Source organism: Chiloscyllium plagiosum, unplaced genomic scaffold (assembly GCF_037043375.1).
Source record: "Chiloscyllium plagiosum isolate Xiang-an unplaced genomic scaffold, Cpla_swu_hap1 HiC_scaffold_25, whole genome shotgun sequence".
Classification (NCBI taxonomy): Eukaryota; Metazoa; Chordata; class Chondrichthyes; order Orectolobiformes; family Hemiscylliidae; genus Chiloscyllium; species Chiloscyllium plagiosum.
The window spans coordinates 40,675,860-40,685,352 of NW_028270163.1; positions in this window are offsets into that span (position 1 = coordinate 40,675,860).

The following is a 9,493-nucleotide window of genomic DNA, read 5'->3' on the forward strand; positions in this document are numbered from 1 at the left end:
AGGGGCATGAATATAGTCAATTGACAAGATCTTTTCCCCGGAGTGGGGAGTCCAAAACTAGAGGGCCTAGGTTTAGGCGAGAGGGGAAAGATTTAAAGAGGGACCAAAGAAGCAACCTTTTCAGGCAGAGCTTCCAGAGGACGTGGTGGAGGCTGGGACAAATACAACATTTAAAAGGCATCTGGATGAGTATATGAATAGGAAGGGTTTAGAGGGATATGGGAAAAGTGCTAGCAAATAGGACTAGATTAATTTAGATATCTGGTCAGCATGGACAAGTTGGACCAAAGGGTCTGTTTCCGTGTTGTACATCTGTATGACTCTCTGTATGTGTAAGATATCCTGCTAAAGGCCTTCTTGTGGCCCAGATTCATAAAGCAGACATTCACCCCCCTGTCCTGCACATAAATGATTGTAACACTAATCTGAGGTTCTCAGAGATCATTCTGCCCTGGTTTAGCACAGGTTTGGTAAGGGTGAATCACTGATCCCAGAGCAGACCTGACCCAGTTGGCGATGATCTTAGACAGGATTTTGTAGTTTACATTCAACAGTGAGATTGTTCGGCAATTTCTAATTTCTTCCCTCGCCCATTCCTCTTGGAGATGAGGGTGATGATGATACCTTTCCTCATGGATTCGCACACACTACCTGATAGAAGCATATTGTCACACAACTCCAGCAGTCCCTGGCCAATCAAGTCCCCCAGACCCGAAAACAACTCGACATGTAAGCCATTGCTTCTGGGAGTTTTACTCTTTTTTAAGGACTCGAGGGCCTTGGCCAGTTTATCCAGAGAGCGCAACTGGTCCAGTCTCTCCCATGTGCTGTCATTTAAGACCTCCGTGATAGAGGACAAGAATAACTGGGAGGCCACATTATCTGTGGGCTTCACATCATACAGACTGGTATAAAAGGCTTTGCTGATCCTCATTATGTCAGACTAAGGATGACATTACCGAGCTATTTTCTTCCTTCTGTTCAGCACAGACCTCTCCCTAGGCACATTCGGGAAGAAGAAATGCGAGCATGTCTCATCCTGCTCCACTGTGTGGACACTGAACTGGAAGATTATTCTGGAGGCCACCAAGGCAATAAGTGAGGCTTGGAGATCCTCCATGATCTTGACTGTAGGTTAGCTAGGGATCATTGAATCACACTTTGTCAAAATCTACCCTGAACTCAAGAAATCACTCTCACATGACCAGAATTGTAAAAGCGACATTTGGGCCAAGACTGTAGTGAGGTCAGGAGATGAATGTCCCTGGCAAAACCCAAATAGAATTTGGTTTGCAGTACTCTGAAATAGTTAATCCCAGGGTGAGATGGTTGGTTGGATGGCGATGCAGTGTGATGCCAACAGCTTGGGGTCAATTCCCACAGTAGTTGAGGTTACAGCGAAGGTCTCTCCTTCTCAACCTCTTCCCTCACCTGATCCTCAGGTTAAACCACCATCATTCACCTCAGAGCAGCCTATAGTCTTGCAGGACTATGACTACAATGCCTTTTATAAAAGCAAAATCCATCACTTTGTTGATAATTGATAATACTGATGGATCCACAGAAAATAGGCCATTCAATATGAATCTCAGCTGATTAGATTACTATCAGTGTGGAAACAGGCCCTTCGGCCCAACATGTCCACACCGACCCTCCAAAGAGCAACCCACCCAGACCCATCCCCCTACATTTACCCCTTCACTTAACACTATGGGCAATTCAGCATGACCAATTCACCTAACCTGCACATTTTTGGGCTGTGGGAGGAAACCGGAGCACCTGGAGGAAACCCACGCAAACACAGGGAGAATGTGCAAACTCCACACAGTCACCTGAGGCAGGAATTGAACCCAGGTCTCTGGCGCTGTGAGGTAGCAGTGCTAACCATTGTGCCACCATGCCATCCAGCTCTATATCCTATGCTCATCATCTCCTCATAGAGAAAAGCCAAGAACTGTAATTAACTCCTTGGAAGTATTAGCGTCAACAACTTTCTATGGTCTAGAATTCCACAGGTTCGCCATTAGCTAAGTGAAGAAGTCTCAATCCTGAATCCTACATACTTCAACCATGACACGTGGTAATCACCTGGATTTTATTTATTCTGCTTTACTCAACAACAGTCCACAATGGCGGGTGGTGACAGTAAACCCCACTTTTCGCTGTATTAGTAAACAGTCAATAAATATAATCTAAAATAAAACCAATAGCTGTTAGATACCCCTGTTGTATTTATACCAGTGCAGAGTGACTCATGGCGTCACTCTCTCTTCAATACTACAGCTAGGATACAGTAAGGGCCTATAGCTTTTTCAGCATGCATTGTCTTCAGCCATTCCTTGAAATCACACAATGACCCAACTGTGTCGAGTTTGATATCTGTAATGTGGGGATCACAGGAGAAAGCCACGATAGATCATCCACTTGGCCCTTTTAACTAAAGACGATTTCAAGTGTTTCAGCCTTATATCTTACTGAGAACAGGAATGAAGTTTTAGCTTCCTACTCCAATTAATTGTTTAAATATTTATCACTTGCAACTGTATGTGGCAGGACAACAGATTTTTGTTTTCAACTGCTGTTCATGGAATAGCTTAGCACTGCCAAAGACCTTACTACTTTTTTTTAAGCATGTAGTATTCCTGTGCTCTAATTCGATCAGGATTATACCTAATTTTCATTATGCTTTCCTGTCCCCAGGATTGATAATTATAGATTTGGTGACATAACTTAGCTGCTGATGACAATCCTATTCCTCAGATAGTCATAGAGATGTACAGCACGGAATCAGACGCTTTGGTCCAACTCATCCATGCCAACCACATATCCAAGCCTAATCTAGTCTAGCAACACTCCCCAGGACCTTACCACTAAGTGCATAAGTCCTGCTCTGATTTGCCTTTCCAAAATGCAACACCTCACATTTATCTAAATTAAACTCCATCTGCCACTCCTCAGGCCATTGGGCCATCTGATCTGTCCACTACACTTCCAATTTTGGTGTCATCTGCAAACTTACTAACTATATCTTCCACGTTCACATCCAAATCATTTATATAAATGACAAAACGTAGTGGACGCAGCACTGATCCTTGTGCCACACCACTGGTCACAGTCGTCCAATCAGAAAAGCAACCCTCCATCCTCACCCTCTGTCATCTACCTTCAAGCTAGTTCTGTATCCAAATGGCTAGTTCTCACAAGGAGATCTAACCTTGCTAACCAATCTATTATGAGGAACCTTGTCAAATGCCTTACTGAAGTCCATATAGATCACATCCACCGCTCTGCCCTCATCAATCCTCTTTATTACTTCTTCAAAAACATCAATCAGGTTCGTCAGACATAATTTCCCACACACAAAGCCATGTTGACTATCCCAAATCAGTCTTTGCCTTCCCAAATACATGTACATCCTGTCTCTCAGGATTCCCTCCAACAACTTGTTCACCACTGATGTCAGACTCACTGGTCTGTAATTCCCCTGGCTTTTCCTTATCACCTTTCTGAAATAGTAGCACCACGTTAGCCAACCTCCAGTCTTCCGGCACCTCACCTGTGACTAGCGATGATACAAATATCTCAGCAAAGGGCATAGCAATCACTTCTCTAGCTTCCCACAGAGTTCTACAGTACACCTGATCAGGTCTTGGGGATTTATCCACTTTTATACGTTTTAAGATATCAAGGAACTTCTCTGTAATTTGGACATTTTTCGAAATGTCACCATATATTTCTCCAGATTCTATATCTTCCATGTCTTTCTCCACAGTAAATACAGATGGAAAATACTCGTTTAGTATCTTCCCACATCCTCTTGTGGTTCCACGCATGGGCTGCCTTGCAGGGTCCTATTCTCTCACTAGTTTCCCTTTTGTGCTTAATATAGTTGTAAAATATCTTTGGATTCTCGCTAACTTTATCTGCCAATGCTATCTCATGTCACCTTTTTGCCCCGATTTCTCTCCTCAGTATACTCCTACAGTTTTTTATTCTTCTAAGGATTCACTCGATCCCTGCTGTCCAAACCTGACATATGCTTCCTTCTTTTCCTTAACCAAAGCCTAATTTTTCGAGTCATTCAGCATTCCCTACACCGATCAGCTTTGCAGTTCACCCTAACAGGAACATACTGTCTCTGGTTTTCTCATTTTTTAAGACTTCTCATTTTCTAGCTGTCCCTTTACCTGCAAACATCTGCCATCGATCAATTTTTGAAAGTTCTTGTCTAATACTGTCAAAAGTGGTCTTTCTCCAGTTTAGAATTTCAACTTTTAGATCAGGTCTATGCTTTTCCATCACTTTTTAAAACTAATACAATTATGGTTGCTTACCCCAAAGTGCTTCCCCACTCACACCTCGGTCACTTGCCCTGCCTTATTTCCCAAGAGTAGGTCAAGTTTTGCACCTTCTCTTGTAGGTACATCCACATACTGAATCAGAAAATTTTATTGTACACACTTAAAATCCTCTCCATTTAAACCCATAATACTATGGCAGTCCCAGTCTATTTTTGGAAAGTTAAAATCCCCTACTATAACCACTCCATTATCCTTGGAGATAACAGGGGCCTTCTGGCAAATGTTTCTCAATTTTCTGCTGATTATTGGGGTAGTCTATAATACAATCCCATTAAGGTGATTATCCCTTTCCTATCTCTCAGTTCCACCCAAATAACTTCCTGGATGTATTTCCAGGAATATCCTAGGTACTAGTGTAACTCTTTTTTTTATCAAAAATGCCAGATATTACTACCCTCGAGGATCTCCTTTTTAAATTCCTGCCTAACTTTCTATATTGGGGTAAAAACAATGACTGCAGATGCTGGAAACCAGATTCTGGATTAGTGTGCTGGAAGAGCACAGCAGTTCAGGCAGCATCCAAGGAGCAGCGAAATCGACGTTTCGGGCAAAAGCCCTTCATCAGGAATAAAGGCAGAGAGCCTGAAGCGTGGAGAGATAAACTAGAGGAGGGTGGGGGTGGGGAGAAAGTAGCATAGAGTATAATAGGTGAGGGGGGAGGGGATGAAGGTGATAGTTCAGGGAGGAGAGGGTGGAGTGGATAGGTAGAAAAGGAGATAGACAGGTAGGAAAGGAGATAGACAGGTAGGACAAGTCCGGACAAGTCATGGGGACAGTGCTGAGCTGGAAGTTTGGAACTAGGGTGAGGTGGGGAAGGGGGAAATGAGGAAACTGTTGGAAGTCCACATTGATGCCCTGGGGTTGAAGTGTTCCGAGGCGGAAGATGTGGCGTTCTTCCTCCAGGCGTCTGGTGGTGAGGGAGCGGTGGTGAAGGAGGCCCAGGACCTCCATGTCCTCGGCAGAGTGGGAGGGGGAATTGAAATGTTGGGCCACGGGGCGGTGTGGTTGATTGGTGCAGGTGTCCCGGGGATGTTCTCTAAAGCGCTCTGCTAGGTGTCCAGTCTCCCCAATGTAGAGGAGACCGCATCGGGAGCAACGGATACAATAAATGATATTAGTGGATGTGCAGGTAAAGCTTTGATGGATGTGGAAGGCTCCTTTAGGGCCTTGGATAGAGGTGAGGGAGGAGGTGTGGGCACAGGTTTTACAGTTCCTGCGGTGGCGGGGAAGGTGCCAGGATGGGAGGGTGGGTTGTAGGAGGGCGTGGACCTGACCAGGTAGTCACGGAGGGAACGGTCTTTGGGGAGGCGGAGAGGGAAATATATCCCTGGTGGTGGGGTCTATTTGGAGGTGGCAGAAATGTCGGCGGATGATTTGGTTTATGCGAAGGTTGGTAGCGTGGAAGGTGAGCACCAGGGGTGTTCTGTCCTTGTTACGGTTGCCCTTTCAGATTACCATCCTTTTCCTTTCCTATGTCATTAGTTCCAATGTGTACAATGACCTACTGCTGGTCCCTCTCCCCTTTGAGAACATTCTGCACCCTCTCTGTGATATCCTTGATTCTGGCACCAGGGATGCAACACACCATTGTGATTTTTTGCTGCTGGCCGCAGAAACATGTGTCTGTGCCTCTGACTAGAGTCCCCTAACACAATTGATCGCTTGGAACCAAGGCATAACTTAATTTGTAATCTTAAGATTATACTGTTGACCGTTTGGTTTGCTAAACTTGCTTTTCAATGGTGTATAGCATGATTTCCCAAGACTATCCAAAGAATATCTGCAGTTGTACAAAATATGGATTCAATGTTATATTCTTAGGTATACCGCAAAAACCATTGATCACTATAATTTATATGAGCAGAGAACAGTACAGTGCAGTACAGGGCCTTTGGCCCTCTATGTTGTGCTGACCGTTTTCCTACTCTAAGATCAAACTAACCTTCATAGCATACATTTTAGTATAATCCATGTGCCTATCCAAGGGTCACTTAAATGTCCCTAATGTATCTGACTCTACTATGGATGCATTCCACGCATCCATCACTATCTATCACCTTAAAATGATGCCCCCTCGTGATAGCCATTTCCGCCCTGCGGAAAAGCTGTCTGGCTATCCACTCTATCTATGCCTCTCATCATCTTGTACACATCTATCAAGTCATCTCTCATCTATCTTCACTCCAATGAGAAAACCCCAGTTCCCTCAGCCTTTCTTCACAAGACATGCCCTCCAGTCCAGGCAGCATCCTGTAAATCTCCTCTGCACTCTCTCTAAAGTTTCCTATAATGAGGCAACCAGAACTGAACACAATATTCCAAATGTGGTCTAAGCAGGACTCTATAGAGCTGCAGCACATCTTTGCGGCCCTTAAAATCAATCCCCCTGCTAATTAAAGCCAATACACCATATGCCTTCTTAACCACCCTGTCAACTTGGGTGGCAGCTTTGCGGGATCTATGGACATGGACCCCAAGATCCCTCTGTTCCTTCACACTACCAAGAATCCTGCCTTTAACCCTTTATCTGTATTCAAATTCAACCTTGCAAAATGAATCACTTCACACTTTTCCAGGCTGAACTCCATCTGCCGTTTCTCAGCCCACCTCTGCATCATGTCAATATCCCGTTGCAAACTACAACAGCTCTCCACAATTCCACCAACCTTAATGTCATCAACAAGCTTACTAACCCACCTTCCACTTCCTCATCCAAGTCATTTTTAAAAATCACAAAGAGCAGAGGTCCTAGAACCGATCCCAATGGAACACTAATGGTAACCAAGCTCCAGACTGATTACCTTCCATATACTACCACTCTCTGTCTTCTATGGGCCAGCCAATTCTGTATCCAGACAGCCAGATTTCCCTGTAGCCCATGCCTTCTTACTTTCTAAATGAACCCACCATGGGAATCCTTATCAAATGTCTTGCTAACATCCATGTACATCGCATCCACTGCTCTTCATCAATGTGTTTGTCATATCCTCAAATAATTCAATAAGGTTTGCGAGGCATAACCTGTCCCTCACAAAGCCATGTTGACTATCTCTGATCAAGGTATACTTTTTCAAATAATCATAAATCCTTTCTCGCAGAATCCTCTCCAATAATTTGCCAATCACTAACATAGGAGTGACTGGTCTATAATTCCCTTTCTTGAACAAGGGAATAACATTTGCCACCCTCCAATCATCTGGTACTACTCCAGTGGACAGTGAGGGTGAAAAGACTATTGCAGCAATCTCTTTCCTTGCTTCCTGTAGTCACCTTGGGTGTATCTCGCCTGGCCCAGGTGACTTATCTATCCTCACCTTTTTCAAAATCCTCTTTTTTAACATCAGCCTGTTCGAGCATATCAGCCTGTTTCACGTTGTCCTCACAAATCACAATATCTCTTTTACTAGTGAATACTGAAGCAAAGTATTTATTAAGGACCTCCTGTACCTCCTCTGACTTAAGGCACAAGTTGCCTCCACTATCCCTGATTGGCCCTACCCTCACTCTGTAGAACACCTTGGGGTTTTCCTGAATCCTACCCACCAAGGCTTTTTCATGCCCCCTTCTTGCTCTTCCAAATCATTCTTCTGTTCCTTCCTGGATACCTTGTAGCCCTCTGGAGTCCTGTCTGATCCTGGTTTCTTCAACCTTAAGCAAGCTTCCTGCTTTCTCTTGACGAGATGTTCTACATCTCTTGTCATCCAATGTTCCTCACTCTACCATCTCTTCCTTGCCTCAGTGGTACAAACGTGTCCACAAATTTTCGTCATTTATATTAATGATTTGGATGCGAGCTTGAGAGGCATACAAAGTTAAAAATCACACAGCACCAGGTTATATAGTCCAGCAGGTTTAATTGGAAGCACACTAGCTTTCAGAGCACCGCTCCTTCATCAGGTGATTGTGGAGGACACAATTGTAAGGCACAGAACTTATAACAAAAATTTACAGTATGATGTAACCAAAGTTATACATTGAAAAATACCTTGATTGTCTGTTGAGTCTTTCATCTGTTCGAATACCATGATAGTTTCACTTCTTTCATTTGTAAATCACAAAAACTTGTTTTAAAAGTTGCATTCTCAGGTTATCTGTAACAATTGGTGTTAGCTAGACAATATATTGAAGGTGTTAGCCCCCTGTGTTCTCTGTCAATGAGGCATAGTTAGTAAGTTTGCAGATGACACCAAAATTGGAGGTGTAGTGGACAGAGAAGAAGGTTACATCAAATTACAACGGGATCTTGATCAGATGAGCCAGTGGGCTGAGAAGCGGCAGATGGAGTTTAATTTAGATAAATACGAGATGCTGCATTTTGGGGAAGCAAACCTTAGCAGGACTTATATACTGAATGGTAAGGTCCTAGGGAGTGTTGCTGAACAAAGAGACCTTGGAGTATAGGTTCATAGCTCCTTGAAAGTAGAGTCGCAGGTAGGTAGGATAATGAAGGAGGTGTTTGGTATACTTTCCTTTATTGGTCAGAGTATTGAGTACAGGAGTTGGGAGGTCATGTTGCAGCTATATAGAACATTGGTTAGGCCGCTTTTGGAATATTATGTGCAGTTCTGGTCTCCTTCCTATTGGAAGGATTTTGTGAAACTTGAAAAGATTCAGAAAAGACTTATAAGGATGTTGTGAGGGTTGGAGGATTTGAGCTATAAGGAGAGTTGAATAGGCTAGGGCTGTTTTTCCTGGAGTGTTGGAGACTGAGGGGTGACTGTATAGAGGTTTATCAAATCATGAGGGGCATGGATAAGGTAAATAGACAAGGTATTTTCCCAGGGGTGGTGGAGTCCAGAACTAGAGGGCATAGGTTTAGGGCGAGAAGGGAAAGATATAATAGCGACCTAAGTGGCAACTTTTTCACACAGATAGTGATGCGTGTATGGAATGGCTGTCAGAGGACGTGATGGAGGTTAGTACACTTGCAACATTTAAAAGGCATCTGGACGGGTATATGAATATGAAGGGTTTGGAGAGATATGGGCTGGGTGCTGGCAGGTGGGAATAGATTGGGTTGGGATATCTGGTCGGCATGGACCATCCGTGCTGTACATCTCTATGACATACCTCTCATTACATTCGAACCATTCTTAGCTGTTCGTGCTGCATTGCCCTGAGAGTCCATCACC